Raw genomic sequence first — 21,536 nt, forward strand, 5'->3', positions numbered from 1 at the left:
ACATAAGGCGTCTTGCACGTTGCCTACCAGCCTAGACCACCTAAATCGCATTTCCAGCCATAGCACATGAGCGAGAATGTTATGTCCAGCACAATGGAAGCACCCAACAATGGCAGCCCTGGTAGGAGCTCCAGTGGGTGGATGGAAGTCTAAAAAGCAAATGCAACTTCAGACAGATGGTGCAGATTCATCTCTTCCAGCTCCTCCTTGAGAAATACAACTAGAAATTCTAGAAATATCATGAGAAGCAGGCATAGGAGGACTTCCAAGGTGAAAAAGGAAGGCAGACTGACTAGAGACCTGAGGACTCGGGAACAGCCCTGAGGCCAGGCACCGGGGACACCCACCCCCTAATATGAGCTCCCAGCCATCGAATGTGACCAAAAAAATGACACAGAAAAGAGAAAAAGTCTCAATTCAGTAATAAAAATGCTCACTTCAAGAAACTACAAGAAGTAGAGCAAAATAAACCTGAAGCAAGCTGGAGATCAGAATTAGTAAAAAAGAGAAGACAGCGGAAAATAAATGAAATTAAAACATAAAAACAATACAACAGAAACAGTCGATCCTTTGAAAGAAAAGAAAATGGGAAAAAATTATAGCAAGGCTGATGAAGAAGAAAAAAGAAATGGCACATTTTTAAATATCAGGATGAAACAAAGGCTATCACTATAGACCCTGCAGACACCAAAAGGATCATTAAGAGATATTATGAACAACTCCACACATGACAACACAGATAAAATGAACCAAAAACTCTTTGAAAAGCGCAAGTTACCAGAACTCACCCAATATGAGAAGAATAAAGTGAATATCCCTAAACTATTTGAGGACAGTGAATTCATAATTTTAAAACACCCAAAAGTTTTCTCAAGGAACTGATGTTTCTTAGGAAAATATTATGAAACATTTAGAGATAAATTAAAACCAAATTTGGTTATCAGAAAAACGGTTTTAGAGGAATTTGGGGAAATTAGAATGTATGCTCCATTTTAGATGATGTGAGAGAATTATTTTAACAGTTTTATGGAATTTAATGGTATAAAAATGTTAAATTTCATTAAGTTTATGATGATATTAATTTTGTAAAAAATGTCTTCAATTATCAGATCACCCAACTGTGGACTCCTCTTGGAACTACATATGCAGGCATGACTGAGGGAGCAGTGGACGTGACTGTGCACCTTTCGTTCACCTCTGATGACAGGGAACATTGTTTGTCCTCAGGGCCATCCCAGGGAGAGGCTGCTGCCTAGAGGTCCCATCCTCTTCCTTCTTTTCCTCTTATCAACCAGAGAAAAAACTGAAGACAGAGCTTCCAGAGGCAACATCCCAAAATAGGAAAAAAAAGGAAGAAAGGAGAGATGTGCTGATTTAGGCACCCACCAAGCTCAGATGGAAATGAGAAGGTACGTTAACACTTATGTACTGAGCAAGTGTTAGGTTTAGAGGCCACAGTGCTATCCTTAGATTACAGCAGGAAAAACCAAAAGGTAATTAAATAAATTCTGGGTACATATGTATTGTAATATAGATTGCACAAAAACCTTCTTAATCTGAGGAATGCGATGCTCCTTTCAATTACCAGGCCCAGAGAGGCACTGGCATGAGAAAGCAGTCATGTCCCCCTTCCCTCCTTCAGTTAAGTAATCATCTCTGGAGGCTGCTTGCCATGTGGACTCTGGACAGATTGATACCCCAAGTAGCTACAAATTAATGTAACAATGCCATATGTGGACACCGTAAGTCATACTCTATAGCTAAATAATGTATAAAGGTTACTCATCAATGCTATTTTTGTAAAGCAATGAGAATTCCTGATGAAAACTTTTGTAATCATCCCCTCCCCTGGTTTGTCCTTTTTTCTTAAAATCTCAAGTATGTTCTTTATTCTCTAAAGTGACTTGGAGGTGTTTCCTAGGTTACAGTCTTCAAATTTGGCACAAATAGACCCTCTACTTATATTAATTTTACCTAGGTTTCTTCTTTTAGGTAGACATATCTGTTATAGTCAGCAGGATTCAGAGGGAACTCCCAACCCTGAACACGCTGCCTTCCCTCTTGGACTCAGCATTGATGCACTATGTTCCTCAGACTCCAGAGGTTTCACAGGGTTCAAAAGGGTGAGTCCTGAATTCAGATCTCCCTTTCTTTTTTGCCTTTATTTGGGCTGTTCTCTCCAACCATCTCTTTTTAGAATGGAGATATGCCTAAACTACTGAATGGAGATTTTGATTCTGGTTTCGGGAATAAAATAAAAGGTAACTGTCTCCAACTGTGACCACCTATTTCACAGCAGGTGGTCCAGGTCACAGCATTGGCAGTCTAGCATAAGTAGTTTCATTTTTTTTGGCCTGAAATTACATAACATGCTGTTAAAATTGTAGCTGCTTCCTACCGCATGTAATTCAGACTTGGACTTTGATTTGTGACCAACTCCTGTTTGTTCAATACCAAAAAGAACGTGAGGATGGGTTCAATCCTGCCAAAGAAAATTGCATGAACAGTTGTTACATGCAAGAGAGGGATTCACGACTCACTGGTGACACTTTGTGGATTGACGCTCACAAAGCAACACATTCTGACCTGAAATTCTAAAATTTGGGAAACTGCTGGACAAAACTGAGCTTTCCTTTAAGGGTCAACTATCCTTAGAAAGACCAGCTGTTTACGTATAATATATATTGTATTAGTCTGTTCTCATACTGCTATAAAAAAATACCTGAGACTGGGTAATTTACAAAACAAAGAGGTTTAGTCAGCTGGGGGTGGTGGCTCACATCTGTAATCCCAGCACTTTGGGAGGCTGAGGTAGGTGGATCACCTGAGATCAGGAGTTCCAGACCAGCCTGACCAACATGGTGAAACCTTGTCTCTACTAAAAATACAAAATTAGCCAGGTGTGGTGTGGTGGCAGGCGCCTGTAATCCCAGGTATGTGGGAGGCTGAGGCAGGAGAATTTCTTGAACCTGAGAGGTGGAGTTTGCAGTGAGCCAAGATTGTGCCATTGCACTCCAGCCTGGGTGAAAAGAGCAAAACTCGAAAGAAAAGAAAAGAAAAGAAAAGAAAAGAAAAGAAAGAAAGAAAGAAAGAAAGAAAGAAAGAAAGAAAGAAAGAAAGGAAGGAAGGAAGGAAAGAAAGGAAGAAGGGAAGAAAGGAAGAAAGGAAGAAAGGAAGAAAGAGAAAGAGGGAAAGAAAAGAGAGAAAGAAAAGAAAGAGAAAGAAAGAAGGAAGGAAAGAAAGAAAGAAGGAAAGAAAGAAGGAAGGAAGGGAAGGAAGGAAGGAAGGAGAAAGAAAGAAAAAAGAAACAAGGAAGGAAGGAAAGAAAAGAAAGAAAAAGAAAGAGAGAGAGAAAGAAAGAAAGAAATAAAAAGAAAAAGAAAGAAGGAAAGGAAGAAATCTTTGAAATAATAATGGATAAGAATTTTTCCCCAAGTTATTGTCAGACACCAAACCACAGATCCAGGAAGCTCAGAGTACACAAAGCAGGATAAATAACAAAAACAAACAAACAAACAAAAAAGCAAAAAAAACACACATACATACATTGCGGCCTGGCACAGTGGCTCACACCTGTAATCCCAGCACTTTGGGAGGCTGAGGTGGGCAGATCACGAGGTCAAGAGATCAAGACCATCCTGATCAACATGGTGAAACCCCGTCTCTACTAAAAACACAAAAATTAGCCGGGCATGGTGGCACATGCCTGTGGTCCCAGCTACTCGGGAGGCTGAGGCTGAAGAATCGCTTGAACCCAGGAGGCAAAGTGAGCCAAGATTGCGCCACTGCACTCCAGCCTGGCGACAGAGCAAGACTTCATCTCAAAAAAAAAATAAAAAAGCACATTGTAGTCAAACTTCCCAAAATTTAAGCTAAAGAATTCCACTACCTTGGCCTTCCAAAGCACTGGGATTACAAGCATGAGTCACCATCCCCAGACTAAAGAACTTCTTTAAACATTTCTTGCAAGGCAGGTTTACTGGTAATTCCCTCATTTTCTGAGAAAGTCTTTATTTCTCCTTCACTTTTTAAGGATAATTTCTTGGAATACAGAACTAGAGGCCGATGGCTTTTTTCTTTCACATTATTTCACATCATTCTCTCCTACGCAACTGTCTTGCATGCTCTGCTCATGTACCCCAAAACCTAAAATGCAATAAAAAAAAAATCTTCAAAGATAAGAATTTCATATCATTTCTTTTCAGAAACCATGCAAATGAAAAGAGAATGATGTGAAATAATGTGAAAGAAAAAAGCCATCGGCCTCTAGTTCTGTATTCCAAGAAATTATCCTTAAAAAGTGAAGGAGAAATAAAGACTTTCTCAGAAAATGAGGGAATTACCAGTAAACCTGCCTTGCAAGAAATGTTTAAAGAAGTTCTTTAGTCTGGGGATGGTGACTCATGCTTGTAATCCCAGTGCTTTGGAAGGCCAAGGTAGTAGAATTGCTTGAGGTTTGAGGCCAGGAATTGATACCAACCTGGGCGAAAGCCATGTTCAGTTCCAGTGCCAAGATCATGAAGCCCAATGGCGAGAAGCCAGACGAGTTCGAGTCCAGCATCTCCCAGGCTCTTCTGGAGCTGGAGATGAACTCAGACCTCAAGGCTCAGCTCAGGGAGCTGAATATTACGGCAGCCAAGGAAATTGCAGTTGGTGGTGGCCGGAAAGCTATCATAATCTTTGTCCCTGTTCCTCAACTAAAATCTTCCCAGAAAATCCAAGTCCGGCTGGTATGCGAATTGGAGAAAAAGTTCAGTGCGAAGCATGTTGTCTTTATGGCTCAGAGGAGAATTCTGCCTAAGCCAACTTGAAAAAGCCATACAAAAAATAAGCAAAAGCGTCCCAGGAGCCGTACACTGACAGCTGTGCACGATGCAATCCTTGAGGACCTGGTCTTCCCAAGCTAAATTGTGGGCAAGAGAATCCGCGTGAAACTGGATGGCGCCGGCTCATAAAGGTTATTTGGACACAGCACAGCAGAACGGTGTGGAACACAAGGCTGAAACTTTTTCTGGTGTCTATAAGAAGCTCACGAGGGCAAGGATGTCAGTTTTGAATTCCCAGAGTTTCAATTGTAAACAGAATGACTAAATAAAAAATATATTCACAGTAAAAAAAAAAAAAGAAAAGAAGTACTTCATGGAGAAGGAAAACAATACAGATCAGAAACTCAAATCTACATAAAGAACACTGGAGAATAAGTGAAGCTAAAATAAAAACTGTTATTTTTAATTGATCTAACAGCAGTTTGTTTAAAGTAACAGTAAAAATGCATTCAATTATATATACACACAAATATGTATTTTTGTGTATATATATATATGCTTATATATAAGTGAAATGAATGAAAGCAATTATATAAGAGATGGGGAGATGATTGGGAATATTTTATTATAAGGTGCTTGTACTACCCATGAAATGGCATAGTGTTATTTGAAAGTGAATTTGCATTAGTTGTAAATGACTGTTGCAAACTCCAGGGCAACTACTTAAAAAACTTATCTAAAAAGTATAATTTATAGGCTAAGAAAGGAGAAAAATGAAAACTACAAAAGACTCAACTGAAACCATAAATGACAGAAATAGGATAGAAGGCAAAGGTAGAAATAAATAGCAAAGGCAAAATCAGAAAACAGTAACAAATGTCGTAGATATTGATCAAACTAAGTCAATAATCATCTTAAAACCTCAATTGCCTAAATATTTCAATTAAAAGACATAGATTTGAATAGTGGATCATAAAATAAGACCTAACTTTCTGTTGTTTACAAGAAACTCACTTTAATTATAGAGGCACATATAGATTAAAAGTAAAGGGATGGAGTAAAACATACTATGTTAAAACTAATCAAAAAGAAAGCAGGAGGAATAATATTAATTTCAGACAGGGTAGACTTCAGAGAAGGGAGAAAGAGACATGACATCATGATAAAAGAGTCAGTTCTCCAAGAAGATATAACAATCCTTAACGTGCATGCACCTGACAACTGAGCATCAAAATACATGAGGCAAAAATATATAGTACTGCAGAAGAAATAGATTACTCCAATATTATAGTTGGAGACTTTAGCACCCGTCTATCAGAAAAAAATGGCTTCAGCAAGCAGAAAATCTGTAAAAACATAGTTGAATTCAGCAGCACTATTAATCAACTGGATATAACTGACACCTATGGAGTACTGCATTCAGCAACAGCAGAATACACATTCTTCCTGATTTTGCATGAAATATTCACCAAGATACACCATATTTGTATAAAATAAATTTATATAAATATATATCTCTATAAAAACACATTTAGGCTGGGCGCGGTGGCTCAAGCCTGTAGTTCCACCACTTTGGGAGGCCGAGGCGGGTGGATCATGAACTCAACAGATGGAGACCATCCTGGTCAACATGGTGAAACCCCGTTACTAAAAATACAAAAAATTAGCTGGGCATGGTGGCACGTGCCTGTAGTCCCAGCTACTCAGGAGGCTGAGGCAGGAGAATTGCCTGAACCCAGGAGGCGGAGGTTGCAGTGAGCTGAGATTGCGCCATTGCACTCCAGCCTGGGTAACAAGAGTGAAACTCCGTGTCAAAAAAAAAAAAACAAAAAACCACAATTATATAAATTACAAATTTATATTTATATTCTTATAAATACGTAAATGTATATTTATATAAAAAAAGTATTTTCAACTAAAAACAAGAAATCTAGAGAAAATTCACAAAACCAAAAGTTGGTTCTTTGAAAAAAAAATCAATAAAATTGATAAGCCTGTAGCTGGGCTAAGAGAAAAAGAAAACATGAATTACTAATATTAGAAATGAAAGAGGTGATATCCCTGTAGAGTTCATGAACAATAAAAGTATAAGGAAGGAATCTTATGAACACTCTATGCCCACAAAATTGATAATTTATATCAAATAGACCAATTCTTTGAAAGACACAATGTACCAAAACTCATGTAAGAAGAAATAGACAATTTGAATAAGCCTCTTTCTATTAAAGAAATTGAATCAGAAGATGGCGCTGTGAGAACAACCCAGGATTGGAGCCCGCGTTGAATTCGCAAACGGTGAGTCAGTGCTGCATTTCCAGACTGATCTTTGTTGCCCACAGAACGGGGAAACTCCCAAGTATAAAAAGACACGGGACGCCAGGCAGTAGGTCTGCCTGGCGAAGCCGGCAGCCGGGGCGGCGGCGGCCGGCCCTACCCAGCAATCCCCACAGGGCGCGCTTGTCCGGGTGCCTTGTTGAACCGGCAACCTGAGACTTGAGAGGGCTGGACTTGAGACTGAACGAGACTTGCACAGTAGCCCAGCCCAGGGGATTGTAGGGACAGATCGCTTGGGATACCCAGTGGGACGAACAAAACCGCGATTTCAAACTATCCCGGGCAGACGGTCCAAGACGCTCTGTGGGGGAGGGGCGTCCACCACTACGGAGGCAACCTGCCCCAACTGATATACACGCCCACTGCTGAGGCAGCCAGCCGTTGCCGAGGCAACCCGCCCCAACTGAGATACACGCCCACTGCTGACGCAGCCAGCCGTTGCCGAGGCAACCCGTCCCTACTGAGATACACGCCCACTGCTGACACAGCCTGCCGTTGCCGAGGCAACCCGTCCCTACTGAGATACACGCCCACTGCTGACGCAGCCTGCCGTTGCTGAGGCAACACGCTACAACGAAGAGACTCCGCCGCAGGGCGTGGCGGAGACCACAGCAGAGCCGGCAGGAACAGCGCGAATCACACAACAGCAGGGCGGAGCCTCGGCAGCCAAACAGTGGCTAGTCTGCCTTTGAGCTGGGCAGGACACCTGATCGGACATCCAAAAATAAAGCCCAAACCCCTCAACACAGAGCATTTGAGAAAAAAAAAAAGGGTTGTTTAATGAGCTGTGTTGCAGCAGAATCAAACATAGCAGCCTAACAGCCCTGAATGAACAACAGAGTGCACAGCTCAGCAATTAAACCCCTATAAAGTACAAACTGTCTCCTCAAGCAGCTCCCTGACCCCTCTATATCCAAAAGACTGTCATTAGGCAGGCATCATCCTGGGACAAAGAGAGCAGAAAAAGAAACTGGTAGCATCCCTCGCTGTGCCACGGCTACTAGAGGTGCACCCCAGACAAGCAGGGTCTGGAGCGGACCTCAACAGTCATACAGCGAAGGGGCTAGACTGGTAGAAGGAAAACCAAGCAACAGAAATACTTCATCATCAACATTCTGGGTGTCCACTCAGAGACCCAAACGAAAAGTCAACAACTACGCAGACGACCAGCGGACAAATCCACAAAGATGGGAAGAAACCAGCGCAAAAAGGAGGAAAACACCCGAAACCAGAACACATCGCCTCCTAGAAAGGACCAAAACTCCTCACCAGCAAGGGAACAAAGCTGGACAGAGAATGACTGTGACGAAATGACGGAATTAGACTTCAGAAGATGGATAATGAGAAACTTTTGTGAGCTAAAAGATCATGTATTAAATCAATGCAAAGAAACTAAGAACCTTGAAAAAAGATTTGAAAAAAGATTCGAGGAAATGATAACAAGAATGGATACCTTAGAGAGGAATATGAATGAATTAAAGGAGCTGAAAAACACAATACGAGAACTTCACGAAGCAAACGCAAGTTTCAATAGCCGAATTGACCAAGCAGAAGAAAGAATATCTGAAGTCGAAGACCAACTCAATGAAATAAAACGAGAAACCAAGATCAGAGAAAAAAGCGCAAAAAGGAATGAACAAAGTCTCCAAGAAATGTGGGACTATGTGAAAAGACCTAACCTACGTTTGATAGGTGTACCAGAAGGGGACGAAGAGAATGAATCCCAGCTGGAAAATACTCTTCAGGACATCATCCAGGAAAATTTCCCCCACCTAGCAAGACAAGCCAACACTCAATTGCAGGAAATACAGAGAACACCACAAAGATATTCCGCAAGAAGAGCAACCCCAAGGCACATAATCGTCAGATTCAACAGGGTTGAAATAAAGGAGAGAATACTAAGGGCAGCCAGAGAGAAAGGTTGGGTCACCCACAAAGGGAAGCCCATCAGACTCACAGCAGATCTCTCGGCAGAAACACTACAAGCCAGAAGAGAGTGGGGGCCAATATTCAACATTCTTAAAGAAAAGAACTTTCAACCCAGAATTTCATATCCAGCCAAACTGAGCTTCAGAAGTGAAGGAAGAATAAAATCCTTTGCGAACAAGCAAGTACTCAGAGATTTTGTCACCACCAGGCCTGCTTTACAAGAGCTCCTAAAAGAGGCACTACACATAGAAAGGATCAATCAGTACCAGCCATTCCAAAATCACACTGAATGCTAAAGAGCTTCAACATAATGAAGAATCTACAACAACTAACAGGCAAAACAGCCACTTAGCATCAAAATGGCAGTATCAAATTCACACATAACAATATTAACCCTAAATGTAAATGGACTAAATGCACCAATCAAAAGACACAGACTGGCAAATTGGATAAAAATCCAAAACCCATCAGTGTGCTGTATCCAGGAAACCCATCTCACATGCAAGGATACACAAAGGCTCAAAATAAAGGGATGGAGGAAGATCTACCAAGCTAATGGAAAGCAAAAAAAAGCAGGAGTTGCAATTCTCATCTCTGATAAAATAGACTTTAAAGCAACAAAGATCAAAAGAGACAAAGAAGGCCATTACATAATGGTAAAAGGATCGATACAACAAGAAGAGCTAACGATCCTAAACATATATGGACCCAACACAGGAGCACCCAGATACATAAGGCAAGTTCTTAATGACTTACAGAAGGACTTAGACTCCCACACAATAATAGTGGGAGACTTTAACACTCCACTGTCAATACTAGACAGATCAACCAGACAGAAAATCAACAAGGATACCCAGGGCTTGAACTCAGACCTGGAGCAAGCAAACCTGGTGGACATTTACAGAACTCTCCACCCCAAATCCACAGAATACACATTCTTCTCAGCACCACATCACACCTACTCTAAAATTGACCACATAATTGGAAGTAAAGCACTGCTCAACAAATGCAAAACAACTGAAATCATAACAAACAGCCTCTCAGACCATAGTGCAATCAAGTTAGAACTCAGAATACAGAAACCGACCCAGAACCGCACAGCTTCATGGAAACTGAACAACTGGCTCTTGAATGTTGACTGGGTAAACAACGAAATGAAGGCAGAAATAAAGAAGTTCTTCGAAACCAATGAGAATGAAGACACAACGTGCCAGAACCTCTGGGACACATTTAAAGCAGTCTCTAGAGGAAAGTATATAGCAATAAGTGCCTATATGAGGAGAATGGAGAGATCCAAAATTGACACCCTATCGTCAAAATTGAAAGAGCTAGAGGAGCAAGATCAAAAAAACTCAAAACCCAGCAGAAGACAAGAAATTACTAAGATCAGAGCTGAGCTGAAGGAGATTGAGACACGAAAAACCCTTCAAAAAATCAATATCCAAGAGCTGGTTTTTTGAAAAGATCAACAAAATAGACAGACCACTAGCCAGATTGATTAAAAATAAAAGAGAGAACAACCAAATAGATGCAATAAAAAATGATAAAGGGGAAATCACCACAGATTCCACAGAAATTCAAACCATCATCAGAGAATATTACAAACAACTCTATGCACATAAACTAGTAAACCTGGAAGAAATGGATAAATTCCTGGACTCCTGTGTCCTCCCAAGCCTAAACCAGGAGGAAGCTGAAACTATGAATAGACCAATAACAAGGTCTGAAGTTGAGGCAGCAATTAAGAGCCTACCTCACAAAAAAAGCCCAGGTCCAGATGGGTTCACAGCCGAATTCTACCAGACACACAAGGAGGAGCTGGTACCATTCCTTCTAAAACTATTTCAAACAATCCAAAAAGAGGGAATCCTTCCCAAATCATTTTATGAGACCAACATCATCCTGATACCAAAACCCGGCAGAGACCCAACGAGAAAAGAAAACTTCAGGCCAATATCCATGATGAACATAGATGCAAAAATCTTCAATAAAATATTGGCAAGCCGATTGCAACAGCAAATCAAAAAACTTATTCATCATGATCAAGTAGGATTCATCCCGGGGATGCAAGGCTGGTTCAACATACGCAAGTCTATCAACGTAATTCACCACATAAACAGAACCAAAAACAAAAACCACATGATTATCTCAATTGACGCAGAGAAGGCATTTGACAAAATTCAACAGCCCTTTATGCTAAAAACCCTCAATAAACTCGGTATCGATGGAACGTATCTCAAAGTAATAAAAGCTATTTATGACAAACCAACAGCCAATATCATACTGAATGGGCAAAAACTGCAAGCATTCCCTTTGAAATCTGGCACTAGACAAGGATGCCCTCTCTCACCACTCCTATTCAATATAGTTCTGGAAGTTCTAGCCAGAGCAATCAGGCAAGAAAAAGAAATAAAGGGTATTCAAATAGGAAAGGTGGAAGCCAAATTGTCTCTATTTGCAGACGACATGATAGTATACCTAGAAGACCCCATCGCCTCAGCCCAAAAACTCCTGAAACTGATAAACAACTTCAGCAAAGTCTCAGGATATAAAATCAATGTGCAAAAATCACAAGCATTCGTCTACACCAATAACAGACTTAAAGAAAGCCAAATCAAGAGCGAACTGCCATTCGCAATTGCTACAAAAAGAATAAAATACCTTGGAATACAACTCACAAGGAACGTAAGGGACCTCTTCAAGGAGAACTACAAACCACTGCTCAACGAAATCAGAGAGGACACAAACAGATGGAGAAACATTCCATGTTCATGGTTAGGAAGAATTAATATCGTGAAAATGGCTATACTGCCCAAAGTAATTTACAGAATCAACGCTATCCCCATCAAGCTACCATTGACTTTCTTCACAGAACTGGAAAAAACCACCATGAACTTCATATGGAACCAAAAGAGAGCCCGCATAGCCAAGTCAATTCTAAGCAAAAAGAACACAGCGGGGGGCATCACACTACCGGATTTCAAACTATACTACAAGGCTACAGTAATCAAAACAGCATGGTACTGGTACCAAAACAGAGATATAGACCAATGGAACAAAACAGAGGCACCGGAGGCAACACAACATACATACAACTATACAATCTTTGATAAACCTGACAAAAACAAGCAATGGGGCAAGGATTCCATGTTTAACAAATGGTGTTGGGAAAACTGGCTAGCCATGTGCAGAAAGCAGAAACTGGACCCCTTCCTGACACCTTACACTAAAATTAACTCCAGATGGATTAAAGACTTAAACATAAGACCTGGCACCATAAAAACCCTAGAAGGAAATCTAGGCAAAACTATCCAGGACATAGGAGTAGGCAAGGACTTCATGAACAAAACACCAAGAGCATTGGCAACAAAAGCCAAAATAGACAAATGGGACCTAATGAAACTCCACAGCTTCTGCACGGCAAAAGAAACAGTCACTAGAGTGGATCGGCAACCAACAGAATGGGAAAAAATTTTCGCAGTCTACCCATCTGACAAAGGGCTGATATCCAGAATTTACAAACAACTCAAGCAGATTTACAGGAAAAAAACAAACAAGCCCATTCAAAAGTGGGCAAAGGATATGAACAGATACTTTACGAAAGAAGACATATATGAGGCCAACAATCATATGAAAAAATGCTCATCGTCACTGGTCATCAGAGAGATGCAAATCAAAACCACATTGAGATACCATCTCACGCCAGTTAGAATGGCGATCATTAAAAAATCTGGAGACAACAGATGCTGGAGAGGATGTGGAGAAAAAGGAACACTTTTACACTGTTGGTGGGAGTGTAAATTAGTTCAACCATTGTGGAAGACAGTGTGGCGATTCCTCAAGGCCTTAGAAATAGAAATTCCATTTGACCCAGCAATCCCATTACTGGGTATATATCCAAAAGACTATAAATCGTTCTACTATAAGGACACATGTACACGAATGTTCATTGCAGCACTGTTTACAATAGCAAAGACCTGGAACCAACCCAAATGCCCATTGATGATAGACTGGATTGGAAAAATGTGGCACATATACACCATGGAATATTATGCAGCAATCAGAAATGATGAGTTCGTGTCGTTTGTAGGGACATGGATGAATCTGGAAAACATCATCCTCAGCAAACTAACACAAGAACAGAAAATGAAACACCGCATGTTCTCACTCATAGGTGGGTGATCAAAAATGAGAACACATGGACACAGGGAGGGGAGTACTAAACACTGGGGTCTATTGGGGGGAAAAGGGGAGGGCCAGTGGGAGGGGGAGGTGGGGAGGGATAGCCTGGGGAGAAATGCCAAATGTGGGTGAAGGGGAGAAGAAAAGCAAAGCACACTGCCATGTGTGTACCTACGCAACTGTCTTGCATGCTCTGCTCATGTACCTTAAAACCTATAATCCAATAAAAAATTAAAAAAAAAAAAAAAAAAAAAAAAAGAAATTGAATCAATAATTAATGCCCTCTCACAACAGAAAGCATCAGGCCTAGATGGGTTTACTAGTGAATTCTGCCAAATATTTAATGAAGAAATCATGCCAGTTATTTACACTCACTTTGAGCACATAGAAGCAGAGGAAATGCTTCCTAACTCATTTCATGAGGCCATTATTAACTTAGGAGCATAGATGCAAAAATTGTCAAAAATATTAGCAAATTGAATCTAACAAGGTATATAAAGAATTATGCATGATGACCAGCTGAGATTTATCCCAGGCATTCAAGGCTGGTTCAACATTTAAAAATCAAAAAGCTAAAGAAAAATTATATAACCATATCAAAAGATGCACACAAAAAAATCTGAAAAAACATAGCACACATTCTTGATACAAACTCTCAGCAAACTAGAAATAGAGATCAACTTCCTCAACTTGATAAAGAACAACACTTAGGAAAAAACCTGCAGCTAACACCATATTTAATAATGAGAACCCTGAAGCTTTCTTCTAGGATCATAAACAAGGCAAAAATGGCTCCTTTCATCATTCCTTTTCAAAACTGTACCGGAAGTCCAAGCTAATTCAGTCAGGCAAGAAAAGGAAATTGAAGGAATACATATTGGGAAGGAGAAAAAAATAAAACTGTCTTTGTTCACAGATGACATGATTGTCTATGTAAAAAATCTAAAATGATTGACAACAACAAAAACTCCTAGAAATATTAAGTAATTATAGTAAGGTTGCAGTCTACAAAGTTAATATCCAAAAGTCAATCCCTTTCCTATAAACCTGCAATGACTGAACAAGTGGAATTTGAAATTAAAAACACATTACTATTTACATTAGCATACCCCAAAATGAAATACTTAAGTATAAATCTAATGAAATATGTGCATGATCTATTTGTGGAAAACCATAATATCTTGATGAAATATATTAAAAAATAACTAAATAAATGAAGAGATATTTCCTATTCATAGATAAGAAAACTCAATATTGTCAAGATGTCAGTTCTCCCAACTTCATCTATAGAGTCAGCATAATCCCAGTCAAAATTCAAGGAGATGATTTTGTGGATATCACTATATGATTTCAAAGTTTAGGTGAAAAGGCAAAAGTCACAGAATGGTCAACTCAATAATGAAGGAGAAGAAAAAGGATTGACACTACCAACTTCAAGACTTACGGTAAAACAACAGTAATTAAGACAGTGTGGTATTAGTGAAGAAACAGATAAACAGATCAAAGGAACAGAATGGATAGCCCAGAAATAGGCCCACATAAATATAATCAGCTGATCTTTGATAAAGAAGCAAAGGCAATACAAGGGAGAAAAGGTAGACTTTTCAAAAATGATGCTGGGGTAACTGAACATTCACATGGAAAAAAAATGAATTTAGATACAGATCCTTCACTAAAATGGATCATATTCCTAACTATAACACACAAATAAAATTCCTAGAAGATAGCATTCAAGAAAACCTAGATGACGCTAAGTGTGGCAATGACTTTTTAGATACAATACCAAAGGCATAATCCATGAAAGTAAAACTTAATAAGATGAATTTATTACAATTAAAGACTGCTCTGCAAAAGATGATGTCAAGATCATGAAAAGATAAGCCACAGACTGGGAGGAAATACTTGCAAAAGACATATATGATAAAAAAAAAAAAACAACCTGTTTTTCTAAAAAACACAAAAATCTCTTTTAAAAAAAAACTCTAAAAATATATGAAAACAAAAACCTGACTGAAAAATGGCAAAAAGACTTGAAGAGACACCTTACCAGAGAAGACAGTATGCAGGTTGGCAAGTAAGCACATAAAAAGATGTTCAATATCATAAGTCATTGGGGAACTGCAAGTTAAAACAGTAGTGAGACACTGCTACACATCTATTACAATGGTTGAAATTCAAAACGTTGTCAACAGCAAATGCTGGTGAGGATGTGGAGCAACAGGAATTCTCATTCATTGCTCATGGGAATGCAAAATGGAACATCCACTTTGAAAGCTGGTTTGGCAGTTTCTTACAAAATTAAACACACTGTAACCATACAATCCAGCAGTTGTGTTCCTTGCTATTTATCCAGATGAGTTATAGGCTTATTTCTACATAAAAGCCTTCACATGGATGTTTATAGCAGCTTTATTCATCATTTCCAAAACTTGGAAGCGATCAAGATGTCCTCCAGTAGGTGAGTGGATAAACGTGCTTCATCCAGACAATGGAATGTTATACAGCACTAAAAAATGAGCTATCCAGACATGGAAAGACATGGAGGAAGCTTAAATGCATATCTGAAAAGGTTAAATACTGTATGATGTCAACCTGTGGAGACAGGAAAAAGATGAATTGTTGCCAAGGGCTGGAGGAAAAGAGGCTGGAATAGGTGGAGCACAGGGATTTTTAGGACGGTGAAACTTTTCTGTCTGATACAGCAATGATGGATGCATGTCATTATACATCCGTAGAGTATACAACACCAGGGGGTATATGGGAATTCCCCGTACTTTCTGTTCAGTTTTACTATGAACCTAAAACTTCTCTAAAAAGCAGTTTAGTAGTTGTGTTTCTTTTTTAAAGTCCTTCTAGTAACCAGGCATGATGGCATGCACCTATATATAGCCCCAGCTACCAGGGAGGCTGAGGTGGGAGGATCACTTGAGCTCAGGAGTTCGAGGACAGTATGGTTTTAAAAAATTGGTTTTAAAATTTGGATACTTAAACAGTATATATGTACATAAGAAAAAGAATTACATAAAATTGTAAAAAAAACTTACCTAAAATTGTTTTAAAAAAAAATCTCCCTTGGCTGGGCACAGTGGCTCACGCCTGTAATCCTAACACTTTGGGAGGTCAAGGCAGTCAGGAGTTTGAGACAAGCCTGGCCAACATGGTGAAACCTTGTCTCTACTAAAAATACAAAAATTAGCTGGGCGTGGTGGCACACACCCGTAATCCCAGCTTCTCGAGAGGCTGAGGCAGGAGAATTGCTTGAACCTGGGATGTGGAGTCTGCAGTGAGCCAAGATCACATCACTACACTCCAGCCTGGGCAACAGTGAGACTCCATCTCAAAAAAATAAAATAAATAAAATCTTTCTCTCTACTTAGACCCTCAGCCCCAGTCTCAGAGGTGACCACTGGTAAGTTTTCTAAATGAGAGCAAATCGTATGCGCTGTTCTGAGCCTGGCATCTGATACTTAACAGTATAGATAGAAACATTCTTAGGTATTTTCCTGAAGGAAAAGTTGCAGCAGTTTACGCTCCCACCAGCAGATGATGGGAATCTGGTTCCCTGTACTTTCTCCAGCTTGAGGAATTATCACTTTTTAAGTTCTCAATTTGCTGCATAGAAAATTTCATTTTATTTTTTTAATTTGCCATTATTTACTAGAGACTAAGAAGCTTTTTATATGCTTATTGGGTCTTGATGGCTGAATTGATTACTTGCTATGGTTTGGTGTCCACTACAAACCTCATGTTGAAATTTGATCCCTGATATGGTTTGGCTGTGTCCCCACCCAAATCTCACCTTGAATTGTAATAACCCCCACATGTCAAGGGTGGGGCCGGGTGAGGATAATTGAATCATAAGGCCAGTTTCCACATACTGTTCTTGTGATAGTGAAGAAGTCTCATGGGATCTGATTGTTTTATAAATGAGAGTTCCCCGTGCACAGCTCTTGCCTGCCGCCCTGTAAGACATGATTTTGTGCCTCCTTTGCCTTCTGCCATGATTGTGAGGCCTCCCACTCATGAGGAACTGTGAGTCCATTAAAACTCCTTTCCTTTGTAAATTTCCCAGTCTTGGGTATGTCTTTATTAGCAGTGTGAGAACAGACTAATACAATCCCCAGCATGGGAGATAGAGCCTAATCGAAGGTGTTTGGATCATGAGGGCAGAACCCTCATGAATAGATTAATACTGGGTGGACATAGTGAGTGATTTCGTATTCTTTTAGCTCCTAAGAGAGCTGGTGGTTAAAAATAGCCTGGCATCTCCACTATTCTCTCCCTTGCTTCCTCTCTTGCCATGTGATCTCTGCACACAGCAGCTCCCCTTCACCTTCTGCCATGAGTGGAAGCAGCCTGAGGCCCTCACCAGATGCAGATGCCTAGGCTTGAACTTTCCAGCCATCAGTCATGAGCAAAATAAACCTTTTTTTTCTTTTTAAATTAAAAAAAAAAAGAAAAAACAAAGCCTCTCTAGTGATATAAAGTGACAAAACATAAAATTGAATCAAATGCAAAGTGTGTTGTGGACCCCTGATGTTTTTGCCAGTAGAGGAAATGGGTTTAGTTAAACAGAATGTGGTTTTGAAGGAGCCATTTGGAAAGGGAGGAGAAATGATGGGAGGAGGAAACAATGATCAGAACTCTGCAGGAGGGATAGTCACACAGATTTTAACACCTTTAACATGGGAGGTCGCCATTCCTATCTACTCCTGATGTAGGCAGAGAAATGGGGAGAGGCAGAGGAGAGATGTCCGTAACAGGAGGGAGTGGCCAGGAGTTGGGCAAGTCAGTTGGCCCTTCCTGGGCTCGGTTCTAATCTCTGTAAACCAGAAGTAGCAATAGTAAATAAGATAAAGTGTTTGTCATGCAATGATACTGAATAAATAGTACTAATTGTCATGCCTGATGCTTGGCAAACAACAGGAAACTGCTAAGTGCTGAATGAATCTCACTTTATGTTGTCAGTCACTGACCTCTCTCTCTGGCTTTTCCAGGTGCTGTGGACCTACTGACACTTTTTTTTTCTGGTATTGTAGAATTTCTCTTGCCTCTCCAAGGCCAACCCTACCCTCTGGGATTCCTTTGGTCCCTCCCACTTGTCAGTCCACAGAGATGGCATCCTTATCATCAGCTATGGATAAGCCTATGCCTTGGTTTCACTGTTACAGTCTCGGGTTGCACCTGCTGTCCTCACATTTTGTTTGTTTGGGTATTTGTCCTTGGTGTTGTTGCTATAACAAAGCATATTGTCAATAGCTTCGTTAAATTAAGCTGGGGTGGATGTGGTGAACCTCCACTTTGTACCTGCAGCTTCTGTCGGGTTCTCACCTTACAGGTTGTGAGATATATACGTAGTGAGCATAGTGCTGTTTTTAGCACTTGATCACAGTGTAACTAACCCCTCCTTTTCGAGAACAGCATGAGGAGCACTCAGTGATAAAGTGCAGTCTCATGCCAGCAGCCTAGAAAAAGCCTGATTAGATGGAAATCAGAAGACACAGATTGCCAATCACAAGAAGCATCAGCATCTACTTCAAAAGTTAATGGCTACATTAAGAAGACGGTGCTAAAAGATAATTATTAAAATGAGGGCTACAAAAGGTGAGCCTACATATTACTCTATGAAGCATGACTTCATTTAGATCAAAAGACTGTTCTTCTAAGTTAATTATACTCATTACTTTCTCCAAGTTTTTTTATGCACGCATGTAAAGTGAAGCAATGATTGTTAATGTGTTGGCTCCATTACGAGAAGTCAACGGTTAAATGATGCCGTCGCAAAATTCAAAGAGAAAATCATGATTTAATTTTTTCCATTTAATTCATGAAATCAAAAGTCTTTTGGAAATTCACTCATTTGTAGTTGAAGCATTTGACATTATTGTGATTCATATTGAATTCGGTTGACAAGTGCAACGCTGAAGGTAAAATTGCTTATGTTGGTAAAAATAATGTTCTTACTAAATTAAGAAATCTGTGACTAGAAACGCACCTGGACATGGTGGTCGTGTGTGCCTAATTCATAACTGCATCCACATAAGATACACCACCCCACCATCTGAAATAGAAGGTGCAGTTGTCATAACTTACGAAGATTTTATACAGATAGATCAACCGAACTAAAAAAGTTTATGACAAAGCTGAACACAAAAGGGTATTTCCTAATGACAAACATGTTCTTTGTCCCCTTTTCTAATTACAAAACAACTTCACGTTTTATGTTACAAAATATAGTCGTTTGTTGAAAACATTAAGCCTAAGGGAATGGGTATTTTGATACAAACTGTGAACAAAACGCCACCCCTGCTACTTCCCTGCACAATGATTATGTTTAATGAATAGCTTATCATCCTGTACACAAGGCTTTTATTCATGAGAACTGATGCTGCTTAAAAACACTGATTACCTCCAAATTCCCCAGAAGAGGTCTTACATATAGGCAGTGTACGGATACTTATTAAATTGGTGAAGTATACACTCAAAATTACATCCAAGAAAAGAAGTTTGAGAAAGATAAATTAAAATGCGCTTGTGCATTTTTTTCTTGCAACTGGTAAATTCAGCTTTCTTTACTGATAGGATGCAAAACAAGACACCCAAGAAGAACCCCACTGTTGTTAAGTTACAAACTGCTGTATGTAAGAAACCATTTCTTTGAAGGAAAATGCACTTAGTTTTAACTTAGTGTCACACCATGTATAACCTAAAGTTAGAAAAGTCACTTATTTGAAGGCACAATTATGTTCCAGAAATATATACATATACAAATCAAAATCATATACAAATCAAAATCTTACAGACCTCATCTGGCAAGAAAAATGAGTTCACTAGTCTATCCTGTGGTTCCAGAGCCTCTGTCACAGTCACAGCCAGGCCTCCATGAGAAGTGTCTAGTTCTACAAGACAGAGTGTTCTACTTCCTTATTTCCTCTTGCTTTCTCTTTCTCTCTTCTCCTCTTTCTTTGTCTTTTCTCTCTTTCCTTCTTTCTTTTTCCCTCCCTCCCTTCCTTCCTTTCTCTTTTTTCTTTTCCTCCCTCCTTCCCTCCCTCTTTCTTCCTTTCTTTTCTTTCTCTTTTTCTTTTCCTTCTCTCCTTCCTTCCTTCCCTTCTTCTTTCCTTCCCTCCCTCCCTCCCTCCCTTCCTGTTATATTCACCGTGGGAAAAGATTCTGCAGCCTCCTCAGGGCTTTCTTCATTTTATCTGAAAGGGCGAATGACTTCCTTTTCTAAAGTAGAAGCAGCACCCACTCTTCCGTGGTAGGAGAAACAGGAATTGAAGACCCAGCAGAAAGCAGAAGTCAGCTGCTACAGACGGCCTTGACATCGCTTAGGCTAAAGGCTTTGAACAAGAATGAAACAAAACACATGTCAGAAGGAGATAGATTTCTAAAAAATAAAAATAAAAAAATAAGGGCAACTTTCCTTTCATCTGCTTAAGGGGGAAAAAAAAACAAAAAGTGTGTGGGGGCAGTGACTGGCTTCCTCAAGCCAGTAAAAGACAAGGAAGGTACATAAAATACTCCACGGTATTACTTTACTTCAGAATAGTAGTTTTCCTCGGGCCACTGAAAAATGTTTGATAGTAACCTATAAATGTATACATTACAAAAAAAAGTCTAGGTCTAAGGTAAGTACTAATCTCTGAGTGTGTGCCTATAAAGAGAAACAATTACTATGACAAAAGAAGATGTTACAGAAGGAAAATGGAAAAACTTGAGTGGAAATGAACGCACACCTGCTCCCCATTCTGGTCTCATGCTTCTAAGCAGCCTTTTCCCTGAAAGCCTTCCAAATTAGTTTTGCTTGGGCTAGATATATGTCTCCTATTTTTTTTCTTTTATCAATCATCAAGAACATAATGTTGAGTTCAAATGATAATCCAACCTTGAATCTGATTAGCTTTTATTCCATTCTTACCTGCAAAAATCATGAACTAAGCTTTATTTCCCCCTTCACTGGAATATTTGTAACAACATGGATCAGACTCCTTGAAGTGACCGGGATGTAGCCAGACCTCATAGAAAGTTGTGTTGGCTGATGGAGACTCTCAGTATTTATAGGAAGGTCGTGTGCAATGAGATAGAACTTCTATAGATGAATTGTCTCACCACTGGAGGAAGTGCCACAGCCCCCAATGCAGCCCTACCTCTTTCTTTGCTCTGCTGCCTTCAGCCATTGGAGCTACAGCTTCTAGTACAAGCCCTTCTGCTCTCCCAAATGCTTGGCATAAGTGTCAAGATCTCTGAAGTGTTGTCTGAACATTCTCTTGCTTGGCTTCAGGTGCTTCCCATCACTCCTGACCCTGAGGATGGAGAGAGGGAGGG

The 21,536-nt window shown here is 39.9% G+C and overlaps 1 pseudogene; it reads left to right on the forward strand.

The window, feature by feature from the left end:
- Positions 1 to 3,917: 3,917 nt before the first annotated feature.
- Positions 3,918 to 5,190, forward strand: LOC100400016 (small ribosomal subunit protein eS7 pseudogene; annotated as a pseudogene).
- Positions 5,191 to 21,536: the final 16,346 nt, after the last annotated feature.

The sequence above is a fragment of the Callithrix jacchus genome, chromosome 5 (assembly GCF_049354715.1).
Source record: "Callithrix jacchus isolate 240 chromosome 5, calJac240_pri, whole genome shotgun sequence".
Lineage (NCBI taxonomy): Eukaryota > Metazoa > Chordata > Mammalia > Primates > Cebidae > Callithrix > Callithrix jacchus.